This window comes from Zeugodacus cucurbitae, chromosome 6, assembly GCF_028554725.1.
Source record: "Zeugodacus cucurbitae isolate PBARC_wt_2022May chromosome 6, idZeuCucr1.2, whole genome shotgun sequence".
Classification (NCBI taxonomy): domain Eukaryota; kingdom Metazoa; phylum Arthropoda; class Insecta; order Diptera; family Tephritidae; genus Zeugodacus; species Zeugodacus cucurbitae.
Window position 1 is genome coordinate 22781784 of NC_071671.1, and position 27327 is coordinate 22809110.

General features: G+C 34.1%; 1 protein-coding gene across 7 annotated transcripts in view; it reads left to right on the forward strand.

Annotated features, from left to right (window-relative positions):
• Positions 1 to 27327, forward strand: part of Igfals_6 (nyctalopin) — a 213783-nt gene that overhangs the window by 99662 nt on the left and 86794 nt on the right. For 5 of the 7 annotated variants that reach the window (XM_054233264.1, XM_054233266.1, XM_054233267.1 and 2 more), the window contains one exon: positions 3581 to 3698. The exons of the other annotated variants lie outside the window; for them this stretch is intronic. The gene's annotated coding sequence lies outside the window, so the exon portion shown is untranslated. The remainder of the gene's footprint in view (positions 1 to 3580; positions 3699 to 27327) is intronic. 7 annotated transcript variants of the gene reach the window in all.

Here is a 27327-nt window from a genome sequence, read left to right on the forward strand (position 1 = left end):
CACATACGTGTTCGGACCGACGATGGACAGAGCGAGCGTAGCCTAAAAAAGGAGCTAACTAGAGGAAAAATTTTGCACCAAATAGGCTAGAAAGCACAGAAGAAAAGCACATAGCAAAGGCGAGCCGGAACTCATTTCCAAAGCACATGTGTGCGGTGACAGCTGAATCGGGAAGCCAGCCAACGGCTGATATGGGAGGCTGTGCAAAATGGGCGTTAAGTATTCGCGCCTCACTCGCGCCAATAAAACGATTGCGAAAAAACAACGAGGGAGATAATAAAAAATCCAAGCCTCGTCGCTGGGGCGGACAAGCGTTCTCGAACTTTGATGGATAGTTTAACACGTAACTGTTTTTTATTTCGCTCTTTGTCTATTCGTTGCGGCATTTGTTGGCCCTCAAGTAAAATAGCCATTTAGCAAAGTGACGTACTGCGCGGGCTAGAACTCATTATGAGTGTGTGAGTGTCTAAAAGCTGCAATGCCAGCACTTTTTCCATTCAATGCGAATTTTCACAGTTTTTATAGATTTTAGTTATCACTTGGAAGTCGTAACTAATCGCATAGATTACTTTCGTAAAGGCTTAGTTGGCGCATTTATTATCCTATTAGTTGTTGGTGTTGTTCTTTTGTTGTAGAGAAAATCATTTAACGCGTATTTAGAAAGCAGTGGATTTGGGCATTAGAATTAAGGATGGTTTACGTAGCAAAATAATCGGTTTAATACAAAGAAATTAGTTGTTGGTGTTGTTCTTTTGTTGTAGAGAAAATCATTTAACGCGTATTTAGAAAGCAGTGGATTTGGGCATTAGAATTAAGGATGGTTTACGTAGCAAAATAATCGGTTTAATACAAAAAAATGCATTATTTTTGCATTAAGCTTAAGCTTTTATTGAAGAAGGTTAGTATAATTCGATGCAGCTCGAATATGCATTGTGCCACAACTGTTACTATTTTGAGGGTAATTTGTACTACCACTCTTATAGAAAGCCTCGTCCCAATTCAAGGTCAATTTCCCATCGATATTATCAATTGTCATAGATAGAAAGAAACAGTTAGTAATCACTTGGGGGTAGGTCCGGACTCCAAGGTGGATGATCAAGAACCGTCCAACCAAGGTTCCGGAGCTACCACTATAGCTCTGTGTGGGCTGGCATTATTCTAAGGAAACACAATTCCTCTCCTCTTGATCAAAGCTAATCACTTCTGGGTAATTGCTTCCTTCAGACGATTCATAACAGATCGATAATAGTTTGGGCGTAAGGATGTAACTCATAGTGAATGTTTCCACAGACAATGATTCCAAATGCATAGCAAAACCTTACTGACCATCAATCTTGGATTGGTCACCATTTGGGTTGACTCACCGCGTTTTGACCTCGACTGTTTTCGATTGCCGGTGTCATAAAACCCATTTTTATCACTACTAACCATCAGCTTCAGGAATATATCGATTTTGTTGCGATTTACCTGCAATTCGCAGTTGTAAATTCGGTCCATGATGTCATGACTCATATAGACACCCATAGTTCGAGCTTTTTGGTGCGTCCAGCCTTATTTAAATGGTTCCACACGGTTTTTTGTGCAATGTTTAGCTTGGGCAGTCGAAATAGTGTCTTAGACGTTAAAACCCGAAGATTTGCATTACTTTACAGGTATTTTCGACAATTGAGCTTCCAGAGCTTGATCTCTCGTGAGATCTTTGACGATAAAACTTCACGGTATCAACGAACCCGAAATTGTGGTTGGTATTAACTGTTATAGTATCGCAACTTTTAACACTATTCTCATTTTCAGTCGCCTGGCTTGTTTAGTCGCCTTTATTGAAAAAAATCTGTAAAATATAGCGTATTTATTTCTCTTTGCTAGTGCCCATTTTTGAGGCGTGCTCAAGCAATACTGAGTAAAGGAATCACAAAACTGTCTGAGAAGCTTTTTTAGGACATACTTTTAGTTTTCTCATGGTATATATTAAAGGCGAATTACAGATTACTAAAGCCAACTATTGGAAAAGTAATGGATTTATTTTAACTGGACCTTATATAATTATTCGAATTATTTAAAAAAAAAAAAAAAAAATATTAAATTTTTATTTTAAATAAATGAAATTTTAAGCATAAAATGAATAAGAAAATCCACATTTAAATGACAATTAAATTGTTCGGTCAATATTCACATGCCACATATTTTTTAATCAGTCCTTCCTCAGATACACACACATACATATATCACACATTAAAGCGTATAATTTATTTGTATAATTCCGTTTTTGCTCATTTTTATACAATTATGTGCTTTATATTTCCTACTGTTAAATATTCTTCTGCTTTTTTTGCGCTTTGGAATGCATTTATGCCACGCTATATACATCTCCAGCGCTTCTCCACTTCGACTGCTCGCCGTCTGCGGTCCGAAATGAATGCAAACTTATGAAAAATTTGGCGCGCAGGAATTTCATAATTTGATAGTCGTTACGGCAGCTCCTGCTGCTGGCGTCAGGCTTCCCTCTATATGCTTACGACAACAACAATCCAAAGCTCAAACATACCTGTCTTTGCCATTTGTTTGCCGCGTTTCCCATTCGTTATATGCTTTTTTGGGCTTCGACTTCTTTTGAATTCAGCAATTCAACATTTTGTGGAATTTTTTTATGAAATTTATATGCGTACGTGCGCAAAATTAGTAAAAGGCAGCCAGCCGATGGCGGCGACATGGAGTTCGCGCAGGCGCAGCGAATGCGGTTTTGTTGGCTGACGCTTCGTGCGTTGCAAATGTGACGCTTAAATTAGGCATTAAATGGCAAAATGAACTGCAGCAGCAACAATAAAAACCGCAGCAAAAACAACAAAATTACAACAACAACATTGGCGTTATAAGGTCTAATAACCGTCTTCATGGCTGCCACACAATTCCAATGAAGAAAATGATGACTTCAATGACTTCAATGACTCCAGCTTCTTCGAGCGCTCACAGCGCTTGGCTCTATCAATGCAACATTGGGTTGCACGTCTCTTCTATGCTGCTCATGGTGCCCACTTGGCTGTCCATTTGGCAGGCTGTTGACCATGTATGGCTTGTCTCCGCCTTCACAGCGCAAGTAGCGCCTCTCCCTGTCGCCTCCTCAGTCGACGCACTCTCTGGCACTGTGGATCATCAATATCACTCCATCACTTCAATACGTCGTTGTGTTATTGCTTGATTGACAGTTGCATTCAACTTGTGGCTTGATCAATGACGTGCAGTCCGTCGCACAAACACGCACATACACGAATGCTCAAAATTATTCAGCAGAAATTTTGCCAGCTCATTGTTCGTTCATTTATATCCTGCCCCTTTTTTGTTGTGTGCGTTTTTTAATCATTACTTCTGTTGTTTTTGTTTTGTTCAGCCAATTTATGAATTATTTATTTATTCGCTTTTTAAATGCCATAAATGCTCATTTCAAATACAAACGCAGACACATATACGGAATTAATGCCTGTGTGTCATTATTGAAAAATTCATATTGCATTCTTATTCTAATAAATTTCGCTTTTTCTTTTAACTGTTGCTTATTCTCAGTTTCCCATCTTTCTCATTGCAGGTAAACATCTGAAATTTCTTGGAATTCTTTTTTCTATTCTAAGTCACTGATTGGACTTCAAAGCTGCGCATAATGTGATGTGGCATGCAACATTTAAGTTTATGTTAGCTAAATGAAGGTAACAATATTTTAAAATTTTATTGTCAGATTTTCATAACGTTCAATACTAAAGCTCTACAGCCAAAAGTAAAAAAAAAAAATTAAATAAAAATTCTAATTCTAATATGACGATTGTTTGAAAGAAGCTTACTTTACTTACAAATCATTTACGAATCTCGAAATGTAAATCCGTAATTGGCAAAGTAATGTTATTTAAGATATTATAGGTGCTTATAGCTCCGGAGCATCGGGATTGTTGTTATAAAATCACGAAATTTCAAAAGTGGCAAATAAATTTCTAAAATTTTTCGAAACCGATAAACAGATAATATATTGTATAGTTACAAAAATATTATTTTGAAAATAACAAAATTTACGATATTTTGAAATCATAATTTTTGAGATTCATAAGAACAGATTTCTAAGAATATTAGGTTGATTAAATTGTAATCGCTTTTCCATAACTATAGCTCATAATAGGTTTTAAAAATAGATAAATTTATGGCAGCACTTTTATCTATAGAATCCATTGAGATTCATGCCTTTTGTTAATATTGCAACTTAACCCATTAAACGCGAAAGCTAAATAGCAAAGATAGAGGAACCAAACTTTGTGTGGATACTACAAGGGTTGATATGTATACAAAACTACAAACAAAAGTTTCGACCCCTATACGGGGGGGTCTGCACGACCCGTTACATATATGTAACGCTCGCGCGGGTTTCTGTTATGTAATACAATGTTTGATACTGACATGTAAATAAACACTTCCATTGGATTTAATTCATCAATTTTATTATTTTAATTATAAAGTTTACAAAAAGAAAACGAAACAAGTACCATGGTCGTCGGACTTGTCCATAAGTACGACAAAAGTGATTAGCAATGGTTCTTCTAAACTGTAGCTGGGTTAGCCCGTGTCCGCCTTTTCTATGTAAGAGCCAAGCATTTTGAATGGAGACATCAACCAACCAGGTAAACGTTGAGAACCACCACTTCTTCCCTCTAGCTCCAATCCTGTAAGCGTTAACGTTTTGGTCCATACGGTCTGTTCCGCCCATATTCTTATTATACATTACGATAGCAATGGGGACTTGAACCTGAATTCGAGCATGTTCTGCTCTAGAGTATCTTCCAGCTGTCCCTACCGGTTCCTTCCCAAATAAAGTTGATGCAACGGAAACTACTGCATTGTCTACCCATTTTGTGACTGTAATATCGCATTCAGAAATCCGGGAACTAACCATATAACCACGTTCCTTTTTTTCAACTTATCCTTCAGTGGCAAAGGGCAAGAAAGGGAAAGGGAAAGGGAATTTTGCCGAATTGTTCCAGTTCCCTCATATTCCATTTTTTTAATCCAACCAAAACAGGTATTGAAGTGAAGAGATTACCGAAAAATAATTGAAATGGAATAAATCGATCATTGAAAACAACGGAGCAGCGTTCTTTCCATAGTTTGCAGCGTACTCTTCGTTCGTCCTAGGGTTTTTTCCCTGATACATCTCGAAGTTTAAAAGATAACCGGAAGGCGTATTTAGACCCCACATTTTATAACCAAATCTCAATGGTTTGCCTCTAATAAATTGTTTACAACCGTGTCTGCCGTAGTATTCCACCATTGATTCATCATAGGACAAATTCCGCTCTGGATGAAAATTTTTAGCAAAATTCGCTTTTAAAGCATCAGTCAGGGGTCTCAATATTTTAAAAAATATTTTATCCGATAAATCTGTCTTTGCGGGGTCAATAAAGTGTAGATTTCCAAAAATAGTTCGAAAACGATCACGCCTTATCGAGTCAATAATCATAAGATTTTGAATATCTTTGTCAACGCTCCAATATGCTTCTTTCTTTGGAGAATAGGTATATCCACTTATTATCAGAATTCCTAAAAATACTTTCATTTCTCCAACTGTAATATTTGGGTTCCCATTATTATTTAAGAGCGAATATCTGTTTGACTCGTCACACAGCATTTGCAATAATTAATCATCAAAAAACTTTTGGAATTGCTCATATGGCTCTAGGTTGCTGCAATTACTCTCAGGGAAAATTGGAGATATAGGTTCGATATAATCATCGACCCACGTAAAGGATGGTTTGGCTCTATTAGCCTTACTAATCTAAAATTTCAGCGTCCATTTTAAAGTCGGTATTTTTTCTTGTAACAATTTCACAATCCTCGACAAGCTGTGTATGTGACAAGTTTTCCAAAGTACCGCCGTCTTCATCTGCCGAATCATCACCTGAAACAGCACCGCAGGAGCCTCTATATATTTAGCTTCCACCTCTTCTTCTTCATTATTTGTCAATTCGTCCAAAACTGCGCAAACTTCTTCAACAGTTAGTTTTGCCCTAATAACGGAAGAGCACGCACATAAATATGTATATTATATATAGTTATACAATTCATAATGTGAACCCGCGAACGTGACATATATGTCACAGCTACACAAGACGAAAAAAAACTACAAATACAGTCATTTTAAATTTTTTTTTTTTTATTAGCATAAAATTTCAAACACTATTAAAATATACAAACCACTCTTTTCACATAAATCGGTGACACTTTATTAAAAATCGTACTTACCGACAACGTGTTTCCATTTCGATAGTTGTTTTAGGTGTATGAAATCGGCTTCGTGTTCACTGCGCTACTAATTTTGCTACACTAAACGGAAAAGGCAAAATATAGCGCACACTTATTCTTTGATTTGTACACATCAATTCTAATTTATAATTTGGAACATTTAAAATTGTATTTCGAAAAAGTCGTTGATTTATGTGAAAGATCGGAGCGTTACATATCCGTAATACTAGCGTTTAATGAGTTAACTGTATAAAAAACTGTCTTCGATATGTGGCGCTATATGCAATGTACGTTTCCTTCTTCAACCTTCGATATTTTAAAAAGCTCGAGATTCAGTTACGCTAAGGATCAGATTTAAAATGTTTGACTCGACTATTTTCATATATAATAATAACGAACTTTCCTAAAGTTAATTTTGTTGAACCATCTTACCTCGGCTCAGAAGTTCCCTGAAAGCATTCACTGGCAGTGCAATATTTGACTTCATTACCAATATTTTGTGGAACAGGGTTAGGTGTTGAACCAAAATAAAATATATACATATGCCTCTAATATTAAAATAGAATATAATTATAAGCCTTCCTGAGTACCAACAAAGCGTTCCACTCAAACAGGTCCTTCAAACAGGTCTAATCGCCGGCACGTTAGTTGGGTAAACTCTTTTGGTACGTGGTTGCATTTTTTTATTTGCATTCGTTACAAAACAGTTAGACTAATATTTTTGTTATTGTAGTTGTTGCAATCAACACTGCGCGTGCCTTTTGCTACTTTCCTGAGTTGTACAGTTCTGTCTCAAAGCCCGACAAAGCACAACTTAGTGCCAGTATTTTCACGCGACTGTACGTGCGTTGTATGCAAATTTTCGAAACAACAACAACAAATGTGTATTTAAGTAAAGTTAGTGCAACAACAAAATTGGAACTAGTACTATAGAGGAACCAGACTACCCGAGCGGAGAGTGTGGATTGTTGGAGGAAATTTGCGGGTACAGCTGCTGGAAAGAAGAGAAAATAACGGTGCTACAAAACGCTGAAAATGATTGTGAAAATATATTATATTATATATATATATGGATATACTTTGCCTCCACAAAAGCCAAAATTCCCTCACATTCCCTCCTATCTGGTTTTACCTTTGTGTTAACTTCTTTGTTGTTGCTCTACCACATACGAGTATATGCCAGCCTGTGTCCGCACGTCCCAACAACGCGCATTTTAATTTATGACTTTGTATTTATTTAAATTAGGAACTCATTAGGAGTCGGTAACGCCGTCTGCGTTTAAGCAGCCGTCAGCTACCTTCCTTACCTCTCCGCCATCTCCATACAGCGCAGCATATAAAAATGTTCCACCGTCAAAGTGCCCCAGCGTCTGCATTGTAGAGCACTTCAGTGTTGCGCCAAGCATGTCTGCCTGCTGGCTGCTTGCAACATTTTGTTGCCCACGCCGCAAGAGTTGCTTGCTACTTTTTTCTTGCCACATTTTCATGCTGTTCGCCGCTTTTATGTCATTACCACTTTGGTTTGCCATTTTTTAGCGCCACTACATTATGCTATGTTGTGTTTGTTGTTGTCGTTCTATGCGTCAGGCGTTGCGGTGGGTGGGCTGGACCACGCTTAACACAATTTGCTCTTTAATAGCAAGGCTTAAGTGGTAAATTGTCTATTAGCAAATTGAGTTATGTCTAGGTATAAATTACAAATACAATTAGGGCAAAAACAACAATAAATGGGGTTTATATCGAAAATATTTTTTTGAAACGGCCACACCAATTTATGACTAAAAAATAAATTTTGAAATTTCTTCATGGAGGATATAATTTATGTTTTAATATACAAAATTATTTTCTGATTTTTAATTAATCTAATTTTCGATTTATAAAATTTATTAAAGCCCACAAAAATGTTATACCATAAAAAATGTCTTAACATTGGTCATAAAATTTGTCTTAACATTTATATTATCTCAACCTCCAACTTTTATAAATTCGAGTTTTCACAATGTCGCCAAAAATGTCTTGACATAAAATATTTCTTAGAATAAAATATGAATTAAAAAAAACTTTAACAAAAAAATTTATTAAAATCCTCCAAAGAAAAGTTATGCCATAAAAATTTCTCAAAAAATGTTTTAGCATTAAAAATGTCAATGTGAAATCTCCCATAGACATTTGATAGAAACCTAAAGAAACCACATCTTACATCTCTATTAAACTAACATTATTAAAACATCCGTCTCTCTACATCTTCATTCAACTTTTATTAAAAATTTGTATTTGAAATCGGATCCATTTAACCGAAAATCATTTATACTTATTTCCAAACAAAAACTGTTAGCTTAAAAATGTTTAACCATTAAATATGGCGAGTCATGAAACTAACATCAGTTAAATATTAAATATTTATAGTACTGCTGCGTGAAATTTTCATCCAAAGGGATGTTGTGAGAACTGAAAATATGTCTTAACATAAATTATGGCGTAACATATATTCATTGTCGCCATAATAAATTTCAAATACAATTTCTGCAGAAAGTGAAACTTCAAACAAAAAAATCTCTTGACATAATTTATGGTCAAACATAAAAAATGTCTTAACATAAAATGTGGTTTAAATTGCAATTAAATATAACAAGTTTTAATATCATATAAAATACTATATGCGTGTACTGCATGTAAATTTCATTACCTTTGTTGCAAGCTTTAAATATAGTAAGCATACATATCTCAATAAATTTCCAGTTACAACCATCTCTGCAATTATGCACAAAATCATAAGCTTTTAATGCTAAAAAATTGCGCATCAAATGATTGTAACTCTGTACTTTATGTATTATCAATGAAATCAAATGAATAGTGTAAGTAGTGCTGTTGCACGTGCAACAAATGCTACCATTACTCATGACCATTTTTGCTGGCACTCAACATGGCCGTGGACTGCAATTTGCGCGCCTTTAATCCTTTAGTTCATTACAATACAATTAAACTGAGTCGCCAGCAATGCTGCCACATAATGGTGCAACAACAACACCCACACAAATACAAATGTACGCATTGTTATTGAAATGAGTTACTAGCGAATTCATTTATCTTGAGCTGCGTGGTAGCACTATATGACGCTAATACCCGCACGCTTTGAGCTTCTCCCTTACTTCTCCCGTCATCTTATTGTTATCGATATACAAAGCCGCAAATGCAACTCTGTCTGCAAATGTGCAACATTTCAACAATTAATTGTGAAAAAAGCGGCGGCCGTCAACGCACAAGCGCTTTGTAGGCTTTCTTAGACCAAAATGCTGCTCGATCACAAAAGGAAATCGAAAAGTAAAAGAAAAAAGTAGATTATCTATTTATCTTGCTTTATAATTATGGCTTATTGTGCGCATGCGTATGGTTTTTCATTTCCTTGCTTTCTTGTGTGCGCGCCCCAAAAGCGATCCGTTGACGGAGATAAACACTCCACGCGGCTGGCTAGCTGATTACCTGGCTGACTGGCTCTTGGCTCTGCCGCTGGCTTTGGCTCGCAACGTTTTGTTCAACGCTCGTTTTGTCTGTCTTTTTTTTGTTTCTCTTCGTTTATCTTAGACTTGGGTGTGGATTTCATATAAAATGTGCGCGCTGTGTTGCGCATGCGCGGCTAAATTATACGCTTTTAAAAAGCACTTAAACGTAATTGGATTGTGTGGTAGACAAGCGTTGCCGCTTGAATTGCCGGTGCCCGCGTACATGTGTAGTTATTTGATTATTGTTGTTGTTTTTTATATTTATGTTTTGTAAACATTAATATCCGCATATAAGTGAGTTAATAATATGTAACCTGGTAGCTGTTGTTTAAATATTGGTTCGTTTTATAACTAAATTTAGTGTTTGAGGAAGAAGTTGGATATGATTCTAATAATTTATGTGAGAGAAATCAGATACTTTTTCGTCAAAAAGTCATTCTTTCAGGTTCCAAACCTTCTGTGTAAAATATAATATTTTACCTTTTGTCTCCGTTTGTTTTAACACTGCGAAAGTACACCCAGTTTCAATTTATAGGATTTTTTTTAGCTTTTTGAAAACTTTTTCAGACTACTTAGCAGGAGTAGAGTAGACCAACGGAACAACGGAACATTCGTTACTTATCTCTAAAATCACAAAAAGGGGCGTCAAACTGAATTTCATTTCTCTTGATTCCATCTAAAGAGTATCATAACACGACTCTCCTTATACATATATATCGCTTGCATTAAAACGATCTCGAGTTCATCATGATCTCAATGAAGATGATTTCTACAGTTTTATTTATATTTTAACCATATAAAAAAGCTAACCATATACTCGGTCAATATGACCCAGCGTCATTCTCAAAGGCTTCATGCAGATTCAAATTCATAAATATTTAGTTATATCTGATAAATATCGATTTTGATGGTATTTAATAAATAATTTTACCAATTTTGATATTCTTTGATATACAAAGAGATCTCGTTTTGCATGATTTCTGTTCATCAGAGTTCAGAATAATATAAAGTAAAGTAATTAGAATTTTTAGCTATTTCCTTTTGATTCTTTTCATAGATAATTTGGTAAATGAAGCAATTTTAATAAGTAATCTGATGTTTTTTTATACATCTATCATCATCTTATCTGAATGAATTTTCCTCGGCACGTATAAGATTTATTAGTAAACGGCACAGTTGCTGAAAAAAGTGTCGCGATACTTTTTTGTCTTGAACTAGGGAATAAATAATATTGAACTAAATTATTAAATAAAATTAGCAAGTAAAAAAAAACTTACAACATAAAATATGGTATAACATAAAATATGTCGTGACATTAAAATTAGCATGACATAAATTTTAATGGTTTTGAACTGAGAAATATCTTATAAATAAAAAATTTATAACATAAAAAATGGTATAACATAAACGATGGCTTGACAAAATATATAAAATACTTGAACAAAACTGTTATAACATAAAATATGGCATACATCAACAAATTCCTCAAAAATTAAATTACCTTGTCGCCATATATTTCTTACACACTGTACCGCCTCGTTTACCACTCTCAAGCCTTCAAGCTTTACAGTTGTTCTATTCTGCACGTAACTACTATTTTCTGCAACTCCATATCTCCTTGCTGACTATCTTAATCACTTTGCGCACTGTTCATTCATCCACATCATCAATTTCCTCGCCTCAAGTACGCGGGCGCACACAAATCTACGCGGCCATTAACAACAACCGACAACCAACGAACGGAGGCAACGAGCCAGCCAAAAGTCTACCAGGAATTGCACGAAAATCCCAATCCAACTCCCGAACTTGCTGCCCAGCCAAGCATTCATGCAAACGCTGCCGTTCACTTCCATCTCTCCAGTTATTTCAGCAGCGGCGATCCAAGCGTTCGATTACAGTTCATGGCAGAGTGAATTTCGGGCGGACAAGCAAAAGCGATGGCATAAAATAAATTTATAAGGATAAAAGCTGATTGCTATATACATATATGTATATATTGGCTGTAAGTCTCTCTCACTCTGTGTGTGAGTCTTATCAGATGCACAGCACTGCGAACTAGCGATTTGATGCGCTGACCGGCAGCCTATCAACTGCATAGAGCACAGCACTGCGAGCGCGCAAAAGTAAATGAAGTGAATTAGGAGTGGATGGAGTGTAGTAGCTAAAGTGTGGTGGCCGGATGACCTTTATGGCAGCCAAAAAGCGCGCGCGCCACCCCCATCATTCACCGCGCCCCGACGAGCCTTTGGTGAATACAAGCAGCGCGCTCTCTACCAAACCTTGTTTACTACTGTTTGCTGTATTTGTTGCACACAATGTGCAGTCTTATTTTGCCCTAACTATCTGTCTGCTTAAATAACCATTTCTTTGTCTCACCCTCCATCATCATCTTCTCCTCTCATCTCTGCCTCTTCGTGCAAACGCATTTCCTTTGAATACTTCATATTAAAAATGAATAAAAGCTGCATTTTCAAAAGATATCTACGCTTGCGATAAAAATATTCGCAAAAATAGCAACAAAATGTAAGGAAAAACAACAATAAATTCAACGTAAAGAAATCAACATGCGCCCAAAGCGAATTCACTGTCTCAACCAGCGAGCGAGCTGGTTGGCGTGTAGAAGTGAAAAAATTTAATGGTTTTCATAGATTTCAATAATAGATTTGAAGTTCGAGTTCAAGCTCACAAGACCATTAAATTGTTTTTCGTTTTGCCACTCGTTGCTCTTCGCTTTGTTTCTTTTTTTCATTTTGTTTTGCACTTTTTGCTCGAAATAGACACACCCTGCAACGGCTCTTTCAAAAGCGGCGATGTTGTGCTCCTTGAGGGAATTCGGTATTTGTACCATATTGTTTTGGCGTATTGATCTCAGTTGGCTCATCTTTGTATTGTATATGCGTTCGTGGATGTAGGGGCTGTCTAAGGTAGAGAACCCTCATTTTTACATGTAATTTATATTCAGACTAGTAAAAGGACCTTACAACGGAAGCAAGTTTAACAGACTTTTTCACTCGTTGTTCAAATTGAGATATCCCTTATTCTGTCAGAAATAAGTCCAGAACCGTGCAAGATCTTCACACTATAATTTTCAAATCAGGAAATACCGAAAGAATAACTGGACCGATTTCGCGAAGATTTTTACAAGACTAAGACTCATTCAGGATCCCTTAGTTTTGAAATGTCAGTTACAGCCTAGGAATAAAAGAGATGGAGAGAATTTTTTGTAGAAATCAGTCGGACAACACTTTCATCCGATTTTTCGAATAAGGATAATGTTTATATCTAATTACCCATTCACTGTTTCCTCCTTCACTTGATATAGTAAAATGCAACCCTCCCCAATACTCATAACTTTTCGACTTTTTGCTATCATTTCACACACTAAACGAGAACGCTTCTGAGTGTTAAAGTACAATGCAATTTGCAATAAATAAAAATTATAGTGACACTCTAAACGAATGAAGCTAATAAGTTGAACTAGAGTCCAATCATAGCCAGATGGAGAGGTTAGATAGGCAAGGCAAAAAGCTAACGGGGCAAGTAGGTGTGCTTTGAAATGATAGTGTCACAAGCGTTGCCAGTGGTAAATGAGTGTATTTATCAAAGGAGGGGAAAGACATATATATACCTTATATACAGTACATATAGAGTTTTAGTTGGCGTTTTGGAGATGAATACCCTGTAGGAAGAGTAGAGTTAAATAACACTAATTTTTTCTTCAAGTAGAACTTACTAAGCTGTAATTCTCAACTGATTTAAAAATTCTGACTGGCCACGATTAAACTCGAGTTGTTATCCTAAAAATTCCTCCAATTTTATTTCTTGAGGCTTCGTTATTGGTTTTCAGTGAACTATTTAACGTTTTCCCTCTTTCAAATAGTTCCTATATTTCCTCCAAGGTCTGCTCTCATTCACACTCGTTTTGCTATCAAGTTGTTGGTCCACTAAAGTAGTTATACATTGAAAATAATGCTTTCCGCAAGGATAAACGAATAAGGATATCTCTTTCGTTGAAATGGAATTACAGTTGTTAAGAGTGTCAACGCATAAAAGAAAGTGAGCGATGAAGATGGCGATTAAAAGTTGAAGATAGCAGCATAAATGGTTAAATGAAAAGTGCAGAATGGTGAGAAAGGAAAATTCGTTGTGTTTGGTGGAGAGTTCAACAGAAAAGGAATCAAATGTAAAAATAAAATAAAAGGAAGTTCGGCAAAGAAATTATAAAAAAAGAAAATGAAGATACAATTGAATGGACGGACATAAAAAACTTAAAATTAGTGCTATAAATTGGAAATTAAATAAATAATTTATTTAATGGAAATTTAAAAAATTTAAAAGAATTTTGAAAAAAAAATTGAAAACAATGGAAATAGATTTTTTAATTTATTTTGAAAAAAAAAAATATTTTTAAAATTTTTTAATAAAAAAAAATATTGAAAAATATTTTTGGAACAAAATATACTAATAATCTTCCCAAATTAAATAAAAAAATTTGTGAAATGGAATAGGCATAGATAAACCGTTTTATTGTCAACTCAATTACAAGACACTTAAACTTAATGTCAGCCAAGGTCAACAAGCTTTACTTGCTGGTAATGATAGTTAATGCTGCTTTAAAACGCATACAACAACAAAAGCAGCAACGTACAACTATTAAAACGAGAAACAGTTAAGTCTTATGCACATACATCCATACAAACACTATGAGAACGCGAAATATCGATCACCTGCTGTGCGGCTAAGCCCCAGCATTTACAGTTTCAGTCAGAGCAAACAGAAGACTTTTTGTGAAAGTGCTGATTAAAGACAAAGTGTTTGTCTATTTAAGGTTTTAACTTGCAAAAGCGTTTGGTGAATGTAGTGTTTGATAGTCGTGCGGGCGAAGTTATATTTTTTGTCGAAAGCTCTTAAAAGCTCCGTGGGATAGCACGAATGCTAGGTAATAGTTGACTTTAGGATTTAGCAAATAAAAAACAGAATTTAAGGTGTATCTTCACTTAAAAGAAAACAGATTATTGTTTGTAAGAATTAGTTATTTGTTCTTTTCTCTAAAAGCTCAAATATATCATAAAATTTTAAAGCTAATGAAATGAACAGAGGTAAGTGAATGCTGGCGAAATATTTAGTCTATAAGTAAAAAAAAGCAAAAAAAAAAAGAGTCATGTAAATTGCCAACAACTAACATAGAAAATCTATGCAATTCTCCATCACTCTCTTTCCCTCTCTGTCTCTCTTTGAACAATTTTTACTTTCCATATATTCAAGTTCATTTGTTATTACTATACCTCGCCATGTACTTTTATTTTTATCACATTATCGCAATCACTATCTTCTATCTTCCGCCTTCTTGGTGACTTTAACAGCATGAAAAGAAGAAAACTATTGCACATTTAACTTTATGCCTTACAACTTCCTAAAGTTAACAGTTAGACATTAAATTGTCCACTACTTTAGTGCTATGGTTATGGAGTAGTGAAAAAAATTAAATTCGCACAAATACTACATCCAACAACAGCCATTACAGTAACTCTGCTAAGCTGTAACGGCTAAACGATGCTTAAGCGCCTGAAAATATACTTCCATTTTATTGAAAATGCCAAAATTACATGGACAGCAATAAAAGTCAAGTAACTTCAAGTACAAATACACATAATAAAAGACAACAAACAGTTCTATTACTTTAAATTGGGAGAATTGCTAAACTTTTGAGTTTTAAGATGAGGTAGCAAATACGAAATTATGGTAAAAGTTTGTAGGAAATTCAGTTATAAACACAGGTTTTCACGTAATTACTTGAAGGAGAGCGGAAATTATAGCTATTGATTTTATTTTGATTATTTTATGACGAACAACAACAGTAAATATACTTATTTTTAATTTAAAAATTAATTGGAGAATTATTTCATTAAAATTTGACAAATACTGCTTCAAAATGTAAGAAATGTTATATATTTCGCATTTCTTAAGTAATGCCAATAATTATTAAAATATTAAAAAAAAATGTTGCCTACGTTTAGGAGTGAGCAAGTAGTTTTAGCAAAGTGCCGCAACGGTTTTTTTTATGATACAGTGGAGGGTTCTTTAATATAGTCGCTCTCTTTGTTAATATAGAAAAACGTTAAGTGAGGTTATCTCTTGTTATTAATATTTCTAAGTAACGCATATACAGTATTTTAAGTATATATTACCCTCCGATATTTTTTGCTTATATCTATCTATTCTTTCAAATTTTCCAAAGCTCATATTAATGTTATTTACTTGTCTATATATTATAATAGATCTCCAGTTCACAATAGTGTGTCTATGTAGCCTACTTTTAGGAGTCTCCGAGCTAAGTTGGACACCTCATTTGTTGTTAATAATGAACAGATATTTTAATATATACTTAAAGTGAAAGTAAAAAAATTAATGAGACTTTTCAAATAAGCCATTCAACTTATTGATAAAAGAAAATGTTGCCTAGCCTTAGGAGTAGTTTAAATAAATTACTGCATTTACTATTTCCAGTAATTTTAATTTAATTTTAAAATAACTCTTTATCGATAATCTTACATATTTTTGATATTTTTAAAAATCAATAAATTATTTTTCCAATTTTGTTTTGTTTGCTAACATAAATTACGGCTGTAAAACGCTAAATTGCATAATCATGTTTATTTAGGTTCAATAATTTGCAACAACAAAAGAGTAACACATTTAATATATGCAAAAGCGTAAAAATATTATATCGACCCGGCGGCTGCGAACAAAAATAAAATAGACAAGTTAAAAATAAAGCCACAAAAGCGTAAACCCAAAATTAGCAATGCAAACAAGCGGGTGAACAGTGTTAATAGAATAGAGAAGGCAGAAAAATTATAATTTTAATTTACGCAAAAATAATAATGAAAGCACGAAGCGCCCAAGTAGAGATAATGATTTTAGGAAAATTATTAATAAATGTTTAATAAAAAATATTGAAATTTTTATATATAATTATTATAGAGTGAAAACAATAATAATTACAGCGTTTAGTTGCAATGACAAGCGTTTTAAGCGCTTTCGCCAATAAAATATGTTAAAATGCAACGCCATAAAATTAGCAAGAGCAAACTGTAAATGCTGTTAACAGCTTTGGTCTGCAGCTCTTACATATTTGCCATCCACATTTTTATCACTCATATAATCTCGGCTTATAGCTTTCATTTCGCTTTAATAGCGTTGTGCCGTTATTTATTTCAACATGTCATTTCTTGCGGTGTAATAACATTTGCGTTAAGGGACAGTATGCCGAGTGAAATTATTTGATTTTCCTTGCGGTTTTCTTTTTTTGCTGCCAACCGTGCCATGTGGCGTTGTTGGCCGCTAGATAATCGCAATCCATGAATACTAATAATAATAAACATAAAATTATTTGCTTGTTGTCTTTGCAACATTCGTGTTATTGTAGGCCTTTCTTGTTTTGTATTTATATTCTTCTTGCATTTGCTGGCTGCTCATATTGTCTACATTTCAGTGTGGCACACATTTCGTATTTTTTTACAACCGCTTGACCTTTTTGTGAAACAAATTTAGACGTGGTTATAAATATAGATTTATTAAATCGTTCAGTTTGTAAGAGATATGTTTCTTTTTATATTATTCATATAAATATGGTAATGGCAATAGAAGTAATAGAAGACAGTTTAGATGAGCTTTCAGCCTCTATTAAGAAATAAATAAATTAATTAAAGGAAAATCAATTCAAAATTTATTATATATTTTGCATAATTTTTTAGCAGAATTTGAAAAGCAAAAATTTTAAATTTTTTAAATTTTTTTTAACATAAAAATAACCTAGCAGTTAGTCAAGAACCTTGAAAAAATGTTGTGGCCCACATTTAGGATAAATAAAGTAACAAAAAGTTTAGTGGCCTACATTTAGGATGATTAAAATAACATAGGAATAAAATAACGTAAGGAAGCTTTAAAAAATATATGGCCTACATAAAGGATGAATAACTCAAATACTATCGCTTTGGAATTGCCTTTTTTCTCGTATGCAACTTTTTTCCTTATGAGATTTACTGTAATTTGATGTAATTACATCCCTCCCTACCGTAAATAAATATTTAAATAATGGCGTTTACATACATATTATATGCAAATTTTTGCTTAATACCCGAAAATATGAACGAAAAAGATGGCCAAAAGCAATTACGCCTAATTACAAAGCTATAATTTATTGGTGAATTTAATAGCCGGCAATTGGCATTTCCGTTAATGTTGTAAATATTTAACAACAACATAGTGTGTACATAAATATTTATTTGTTGTAATTTGCAGCTTTTACGTTTTCACACTTTTATTATATGCCATTTGCATAAATGCAATTATAAATTTCATAAAAAACGCACAAAATTTTTAATGAAAATTTAATGGCTAATTGCCCATATTTGTCTAGCCAAAAAAAAAAAAGAAAAAAGAAAAAACAAGCTAAAAAAGACAAATTATAAAGCATAAATAAATAATAAGGAAGCTTAAAAAGCTTTTTAGCCATAAAATTTAATTTTTCCAATAAAGTGAGTATTTTTGGCGCGCACTGTAGCATATGCTGACTACATCTCTTCATATTGGCAGTTTTTGCTGAAAAAAGTACGCAATTATATGCTTAAAGCCACAACTCTACTTCAATATCTGCATTAATTCCTCTCCACCGCTGACCACTTTCATCATAAATATTAATTAAGCAACAACAACATTAACAACAAAAAGCCTTATAAGTAACAAAAAAAAAAAACAAATCTCATGCGCATGAATAATTAAGTATGCAGAGCCACCAATTGAATTGCCTAATCTACGCAAACTTATCACTAATTATGTAATGAGTGGAAGAATTTTGGCAATAAGGCAAAATAAGAAGAACTCAGATTTAAGTAGAAGGAAGACTTGGTAAGCTTGTGGTGGAATTATGCATACAACAAAAAACATTTGCAATAACATTGTATGGGTGGTTCGTACAATAAGTCGCCTAAAACTGCTTGAACTTAATTTATGTAGCGGCTTAAGTGAATGTGAGCGCATTGTTGTTGCTAATAGCAATAATAATATTTTGTCATATAGCAAAGCGTAGTAATTTTTGGGGAGAAATTATTTTTTCTACGAAAAAAGTGTGAAGCATAGCTTTATACATACTGACCCGGTCATACGTCGCCACCGAATTGCTTGTGAATTTTGTAAGCATGTTTTACACATTATAACATAGTAGGGTATAACACATTTTATCTTAAATCAGAGACCTTTTAAAAAAATGAATACTTTCACATAGATTTTCTTGTTGGACTTGAAAGAGTCCATTTCAACTTGTAATTCAACAGAGAGTCTTTTAAAAATCCTATTGACATAGTTTTCACTGCTGATCGACTCATTCGAACCAAATATCTCAAGGCATTTCTCAAAACTTCTGTGCTAGAAGTGTACAAATTAACCTATCTTTCAGTGCGAACCTACTCTACAAATATCTCTCTATCTAGTTAAGACTAGACTAAAGACAAGTGCAATTTTATAAATCAGAGACTCTTTGATAACAAACATATTTTTCTTTTCTTTTTGAAGTCCATTTAAAATTTTTGTAAACTCTTTCAAATCAGTAGAGAATTTTTCGATACCCATATTGAGGTCTTGGTGATCGACTCATTCGAACCAAATCTCTCATTATCGAGACTTTTCTCAAGTCTTCTAAACTATATAATCAAATAGACATTTCTTTCGGTTCGGAGCTACACCTCTAGTCCAATTACCTAATCATTGAAGACTTATTTATTCAACATATTCTACACCTACTAATCTAAAAATGCAAAACGGAAGTCAAATCATTTAATTTAGAAGAACTACATTTTCATTTTCAAATGTCACCCAAATCTGTCATTAAGGCAATAACGAATCTCTCTAAAAGCTATATATCATTCTCAACACTAATCGTTTGGTATTTTTCTTAATATCGGCATCCTTTGATTATTGTCGTTATTTGCATTCTTGATTGATTATTTTGATTATATCTTGATCACTAATTTAGCAGATATAGAGAAAGTTTTAGAAATAGCGTTGGGATGTCTCTGAAGCACCCATTAGTTCGGGATTTTATTGACAGTTTCTGACTTGATGCCCTTGTTCGGGTTTCTTAAAGGTCTCAAGTCTTTAATCTACTGACTCCTGTTTTAGGTCCATTCAAGTTATGTACATATATGATGCTACTTATAACAGAAAAGGACAAACGTCTTGTTAATTACTAAAAGCAAGTCAAAAGGCTTCGACTTACCACGACAAACTGGCCAAAACTAATAAAGCAATACATATATATATAAATAAATATGAATATGACCAATTGACTTAAGCATTATTGTTATGGATATTAATTTTTACGAGTATATTACTACTTTACTTGCCATATATGCCGGATTTTGCTTATTGGTATTTATTATATGCCACAAAACAGCGAAAAAGGTCTTAATGACAGCCCACATACATACATATTGTACATTTGATGTATGTATGTACATATATACGCAGCCACTTGTTCTACAACAACTAAGAACAAATATATCTCGCCTCTGCCACATTCACCATCAATCCGCATTTTGGTTAAAAGCAATTCAGCTGGCAGCGATTAGAGCTATTACTTTGCTTTTACTAGAGAGTAGAAACAACAATAATACCAACAACAACAAAAATCTCGGCAAAAGAATCCAAAACCATGGGGAGTCCATTTGGCAGCTGCGGCTGCAAACTCCACTGGGTGTTCAGTTGTTGCTGTTGTTGTAGCTATTGTGCGCGCTTACAAGTCAGCGCCAATCGGAGATTTTGACTTTCGCTTAGCTTAATGGGCTTACCGAAAACAAAAACAAAAAAATACATACCAGCTGTGCTTGTCGCTGCTGCTACTTCACGTTCTTCACTATTTCATAGCTAGTGCTTGAAGTAGCAGGCTTTTGTTGTTGTTGCTGCTTTTTGTTTTATCTGGAAATTTTGATGGAAAAATATACAATTCAAGCATCTTTAGCCGGTAGGCTATTGAGGCGAGTAAACAAAATATTGACTACTGCTGCTGCTACCGACAGTGGCTGCCTGGCGCACTCCTTTCGAAGCTGGTAAGCTCTGCTAAGACTGCATTGTTGTTGCTTCTTTTTTCTTATATGTATGAACTATTGTGCTCACAGGCTTTTATATTTTGGTAGTAAAGGCATTTATGCATTGTTGTTGCTGTTTTTATATTCTTTGCATTTGCTTGTTGGCTATTGTCTGCATCCATGAGACGGTTCTTTATGTTTTTTCTTCTATATGCTTTTTTTGTTTTGTCTATTTTCGGTATTCTCAGCTCAAAGCTCATTTATGTATTTATTAATTTCGTATTTTTTTCGGCTTATGCGGTCATAAAACAAGGTCAAACTACATATACCGACACAAGCGATTATATTCATTAGGCATACATTTATAGCTGCTTAAAGCTCATTAGCGTCTTTATATCAGGCTTTGAATATGTAAAATATACCGATTTTTTTATTAAAATGATATGATGATTGTATCACTTAATAGGCTTATAACTTCCGACTTTTTTATTTTCAAATAATACATCTTTTAGAGTAGGTGTGAACTCCTGAAAACACTTTAAAAAATATTTAAAGTTATCTACTTAAACAATATTCAAACTTTTTTAAAACTTAAAACCACGTGGCAACTCCATACTTTTTTCAAAACATTTTAAATTTTATATATAAAATATCATTATACATTTTTACATTTTTTTCCATTAATTAGTTTTTTGAAATCAGGTTGCAACTCCTCAAATTAATTTTGTTTTATATAGCAAGTTTAAAAAACCTACATTTTATTTCATCATTTTTTAAATATTTTTTTAATTTATTATGCACATCTGGCAATCTTTTTGAATATTTTTCGTTCAGTGCTAAAACTTTCCGAACCTAAAATAATAATCCCTGAAAATGATTCCAAAGAACTAAAATCAGCTCAGTATCCACAAATTTACCATTTAATTATATTCTACTAAAAACATTACTTATGTTGCCACATTTTTTTTTAACCGCTACGCACCACTTTAAAATTCAAAACAATTTATTTATGACAAGCGCTTAAAAATTACACTTCCATCATTGATTTTTCTGCCCTACATTTCAAGTATTACATTGCATTAACAATTATTGTTGTTGTTATTCCGCTGATGTTTTTGTATATGCATGTTGGCGTGATTGTGGTTTTGGCAATGATTGCCAATGTTTTAATTAAATCCAAACAAAAAACCACCACACTTACAGACCGCACAGCATCGCCAAGCTCATCAACGATTTTAAGTGGTTAAGTGACAGTGGCGCAAACAGATAAATAATGGTATGAAAAATATCTGAAAAAAATACAATGTTTTCAGAAAGTAGTAGTATTATACAGAGCTGTATTCTGCGCATGGAGTTTTATTTTCTTTATGAAATCTACTATTCGTTAAAGGTGTTTATCTTAAATTAATGATTGATCTTTGGATGCTTAGTTCCTTCATCAGATTCATACATTTCACAATTTTACTTACTTAAGGTCAGTAGTTTCCGATTTTATGTCGTTTCTACGACCTTATATTTAAGCTCATAATATGGAGTTTGACATTTAGTTGCAAGCTAACTAACCTAAAAACTTCACTTTTGTCTTTACTATTTTTTAGATTTTACAATATTAAGTTCTTCCTGCTTAAAATCCACTAACTGAAAGATTTACTTCTTCTAATAGTTCTAGGAACTTGGTCGTTTTTTCCCCAAAATCCAAAAAAAGTCAGATATTTATCTTAAGGAAACTGATAGTTTGGATAGACTCGGCAAGAACCTTCATTATAATACTCTAGATGGCTGTGGAAGGTTACATAAATTCCGAGAATGAAGAATGTGAGGATCTCAAAACCGAAGTCAAAATTTTCAAGAAAAATATAAATTTAACCTACTGTGGGTACACAGTAAGTAACCTTGCAACACTTTAAACGAGTGTTAGGAAACGCCTGCAGAGAAGGATGATGAGGCGCTCGGAAGGGCAATAATCAGAATGTGTGTTGTTGCGGCTAAGTGGGTGTTCGAAAGATAATTAACAACAAATATTTAGCGTTAAATGTCAAAAACATGAAACCACTGAAACCGAACATTTTACAACATCACCACTAACAACAACAACAGCGAAATATATGCAAGAAACTGAAACCCAAATGAGTGTGTACAGTAACATACAACAACAGCAAAAATCAATTAAAAAACGAAAGTGAAACGAAAACCACAGCAAATGGTAAAAATAGTAAGGCTTTTGCAATAACAACAACAATTGGTGTTGTTGTTGACTGGCTAGGGACCATGCGCGTCAAGCTAACTAAATTAACAAGATTTTTCGCAGCAGCCGCAGCCACCAGGGCAACCAAAGTGTGTTGCCACACACATGGTAAATGGCGTATATAGTTACATATATGTAGGTATGTAATCGTAGATGTGTGAAGATACATATGTATGTGTATGCAACGCGCCATGTCCGTCGTGGCAGACCCGAGCGCTGCATGTTGCCGGGTCGCCCGCCCGCGCTTGTTGCATGACCATCAAATGTGGCGCAACGCTTTGAAAGAAATGGGTGTGCTGTGGACAGGCGCGATTTGTTGTTGTTGTAACTGTTAGAGTGTTATTTGCATTGTTTCGCGGCACAGCATGTGGCAGACATGGGCACAAACACTTGCTGTGTGGCAAGTTTATGTGGAGATATGGTTGTATATGTACATATGTATATACCTGTATGTGTAACGTTATATGAAACAGTATGTGTGCATGTGTGTGTAGGGTTAAAGTTGTCGTTAAATAATGAACGGGCGCGCACACAGTGTTGCCGGCAAACATTAGCGGATAATTAAACCCACCCACGCAACACAATGTTGTTGCGACAACAAAAACCATAACTACAACAAAAACAAAAAGCGTTGAAATGTAGAACGCGCACCTACAACGCCACGCAGCGGGCGTAAACAATAGCTAAAGGGACCAAAAAACAAAAACATGTCATTAAAGTAACAACAACAACAACAGCTAAAACACATGAATGCGCTCAACGCTGCTAACTATCATTTTAATTTGACCCGTCAGTCATATTTTTGTTGCATTGTTGTTGTTGTATTAGCATTGATTAAAGTCAGAAACCAACATTACATGCAGCTAAGTATGCTGTGCTATTTCGAGCTGCGCTGTTGTTGAACACCATAGGTGGTCGCTTCAACGTGGTCGCTGTTACCAGCTATGTCGGCGTCAGTCAAACAGCAGCCACCAACTGATTTGATAGTCATGTGACTAGTTGACTCTGCCTGTGCTAAGGATTAACAGATATTTAACTAGTGTTTTTTGTTGTTATTATTGTTGTTGCCTTTACAACTACCTACTTGCCAACTTTGTTGTGTTTAATGTACATTATTGTTGTTGTTGTTGCCTGTGCTGCCACTTACACTTTGATTTTGAGTTGTTGCAGCTTGTTGTTGTTTTGGGCATGCGTGGCATAAAATCGGTTACACGTGTACTTGACGGTGTTCGAACACGTGTTCAAAAGTTGTAAGTACTGATACAAAGTTTTGTTCACACAGTTTTAAATTAGAAGGTAAGAAAGCTTTGGGTTACTTGCAGCTTTGGTAGGCGAGTATCGGCTCTAAGTTGTCAACAATTAGAAATAAAATCGTCTATGAGCGGATTAATTAGTTTTAATTACTAAATTAGCTAAATTTGCGAAACTTCCTTCCGCTGGAACGCTTCTGAATATTAGTTTTGGTACCTTTATACTAAGAGCTTTTATAAAGGTTTGAATTTCGGACAAAAACAGCGATCTATTAAGTTGGATGAAGAAGGTTGATACGCTCATATCAATCTAGAAAGTAAGATTACGTTCCATTCCACTAAGTGCAACCTTCTTTGTGGTGATCCAAGAAAAATCATCCAATCAATTTGGCTTTCAATCATGTCTCTTTATTACTTAAAATAAAGGGTGATTTTTTAAGAGCTTGATAACTTTTTTAAAAAATAAACGCATAAAATTTGCAAAATCTCATCGGTTCTTTATTTGAAACGTTAGATTGGTTCATGACATTTACTTTTTGAAGATAATTTCATTTAAATGTTGACCGCGGCTGCGTCTTAGGTGGTCCATTCGGAAAGTCCAATTTTGGGCAACTTTTTCGAGCATTTCGGCCGGAATAGCCCGAATTTCTTCGGAAATGTTGTCTTCCAAAGCTGGAATAGTTGCTGGCTTATTTCTGTAGACTTTAGACTTGACGTAGCCCCACAAAAAATAGTCTAAAGGCGTTAAATCGCATGATCTTGGTGGCCAACTTACGGGTCCATTTCTTGAGATGAATTGTTCTCCGAAGTTTTCCCTCAAAATGGCCATAGAATCGCGAGCTGTGTGGCATGTAGCGCCATCTTGTTGAAACCACATGTCAACCAAGTTCAGTTCTTCCATTTTTGGCAACAAAAAGTTTGTTAGCATCGAACGATAGCGATCGCCATTCACCGTAACGTTGCGTCCAACAGCATCTTTGAAAAAATACGGTCCAATGATTCCACCAGCGTACAAACCACACCAAACAGTGCATTTTTCGGGATGCATGGGCAGTTCTTGAACGGCTTCTGGTTGCTCTTCACCCCAAATGCGGCAATTTTGCTTATTTACGTAGCCATTCAACCAGAAATGAGCCTCATCGCTGAACAAAATTAAAAGTAAGTAAAGCGCGAAACACATTTCGAACCGAACACTGATTTTGGTAATAAAATTCAATGATTTGCAAGCGTTGCTCGTTAGTAAGTCTATTCATGATGAAATGTCAAAGCATACTGAGCATCTTTCTCTTTGACACCATGTCTGAAATCCCACGTGATCTGTCAAATACTAATGCATGAAAATCCTAACCTCAAAAAAATCACCCGTTACTTTCATCGCTATTGTGTAAATGTTCTCCCAAAATAGCCATGTTTCTTTCATACTACCATTATTTTCCATTTCTTCTTTATTTTATTGCTCACTTCATAGTCCGACCTTCTATTCATACCAACTAATCAGCTTAAAATTAAGTACTTAAGTGTAGGCAGCTGTTGAGCTTTCATTGCGGCATCATTAATAGAAGCCAAAAGTAAGCGAGCAAAAGCGTTAAATGAAAACAAAAGGCCAAATAAAAACGAAAAACAAAAGAACAAAGTAAAATCAAAAAACACAAGAACAAAATCGAAACAAAAGAAATATGAAAAAAACCTTCAACATGAAACCTATTAATTTGTTTTTGTTTTTTAGTAATATTCGACTTCAATGCTGATATTATTGTTATATGTAGGTTCCTATAAATCCCTACATACTTCTAATATATGCTATAAGCTCCTTTTGAAGCACAACTGACTTTATTTGTTTTTTCTTTTCTTTACTGGTATGTACGTTTATAAAACAACAAAGATGCTGATATTACTAAATTGAGAACAAATTGGTTCGTTATAAATTTTTAGGTTATTTACATAGATTGCTGTAAGTAAATTGAAGTGTAGACAATGAAAACGCATTGCTAAGAAATCAAAATTTAGCAAAATTTATTCTCTCCGCAAATATTATTTAATGTATAACCTATTTTGTTCTGATTATCTTTAATTCTTCACTTTGGGATCAATCCCGCAAATGTGATATTATTTTTTATCTCACAATGCTACTAACAATTGATTGTATAGCAGCTGAATAAATACTCTTTACTACTTAGAGTATAGATTTATAAAATTTGATCCCGATTTGAGGAGGTTCAAATATTTCGCCCATCTCGAAACAGCTAATTGGATGTTAAAACACATTTTTACCATACTTAGTTCACTTTGTTGAAAACACTTTTATCTATCTATCTTTTGAGTGATCATTCAAATATTTGGAACATTTTTCAACACTAGTCTCCATAGAATTGGTATCATCTGAAAATTCATTCATATGCAGTTTTTTTGAATATTTTAACAGCATTTTTTTAAATAATACTACTTTTTAAACAATCCCGAAAAAATTTAACCATTTTATTATATTAAGATATTTAAATACTTATGCCGCTTTGCTGTTTGAAAATACTTGTTTAGAACCTGTTTTGAAACTTCGGTTTTTTACTAGAACCTACAAATGTTTAAAAATAATGTTTAAAAGCTTTTAGATGTACTAAAATAAGCAATGTGAAGGAGATGAATATCATTCAGATACTAAAATCTAATTTACATAAACAAGTATTACTAAGTTTTTTTCAGGATCCTGAAATTTCGGGATTATGTTAAATATGTTTCAGATTAACATATGATGCACAATATTTTTAAATGCTCAAACAAAAAGAAAACAAGAGAGAAATCGCACTTAGGATCTCGAAATATCGGGATTGTGTTAATTTTCAATTCAATTCAATCCTGAAAATTAAGTTAACTTTGTCACATGGAACTAGTACCATAAATTCCTTTTATAAGCTAATAAAAGACGGTTATAATTTTCGGGATTACAACCGCATAAACACAAATTCGTATGATTTTACGAC